This window comes from Corvus kubaryi, unplaced genomic scaffold (assembly GCF_017639235.1).
Source record: "Corvus kubaryi isolate FWS band 111438036 unplaced genomic scaffold, C.kubaryi_AGA036_p1.0 37383, whole genome shotgun sequence".
NCBI classification, from domain to species: domain Eukaryota; kingdom Metazoa; phylum Chordata; class Aves; order Passeriformes; family Corvidae; genus Corvus; species Corvus kubaryi.
This window is the reverse complement of record NW_024581125.1, coordinates 263,298-263,985: the sequence shown is the minus strand read 5'-3', so window position 1 is coordinate 263,985 and position 688 is coordinate 263,298. Positions and strand designations below refer to the sequence as shown.

The window sequence follows — 688 nt, the reverse complement described above, 5'->3', positions numbered from 1 at the left end:
CCTCCCCCCGAATATTTTGTTCTTTACCCCCTCCCCAGAATTTAATCCCTTACCCTTCAGAATTTTGGTTCCTTTCCTCTGGAATTACTTTTTCCCTCCTTTCTAACCCACATTTCCTCGCTGTGCCGTCTCCAGCTGCCAGGCTCGGAGGGATCTGGAGAGGTGAAGTTGGTTTTGTTCGTGGGCTCCGCTGAAGGAGGGAATCCCGGTTTCTGCGCGAGGGTGAGGCAGAGCCCTGTGCTGCCTGGTTGGGAAGCTTCCCCACGGAAGGGACTTTTCCTGCTCTGTTACGGCAGGCTCGGTGTGCTGGCAGTGAGCAGTAATTCCCTGTGATGTGCTTGCAGGTCACTCAGCAACCTTTTATTTTTGGGAACCGTTCCTCCGCGCTGTGGTAGTAATTAAGAGGAGCCCTCAGGAGGGCATCGAGGCATCCCTGGATTTGCCTGGTGGAGTAGCAGTGGCTCGAAACTGCTGCGTTTTCAGGTCACAGAAACACCGCGATTTCTCATTGAATACATTAAAATGCTTCCTTTTTCTTTTTTTCCCCTTTTCCACTCTCTTTTAACCCCGCTTAAAGGATTGGCAAGTGGGTGAGCTGGGAAAGGAATGGCCTGGGAGAGTTGCTTGCCTTGCAGCACCAGGAAATTTACTGTTCTGAGATTGCCTCGTTTTTCCCTTTTTTTTTTTC

At 50.7% G+C, this 688-nt stretch overlaps 1 protein-coding gene across 4 annotated transcripts in view; it reads left to right on the top strand.

The window, feature by feature from the left end:
* Nucleotides 1–688, top strand: part of LOC121667986 (aryl hydrocarbon receptor-like) — a 21,123-nt gene that overhangs the window by 1,130 nt on the left and 19,305 nt on the right. The gene's annotated exons all lie outside the window — the stretch shown is intronic.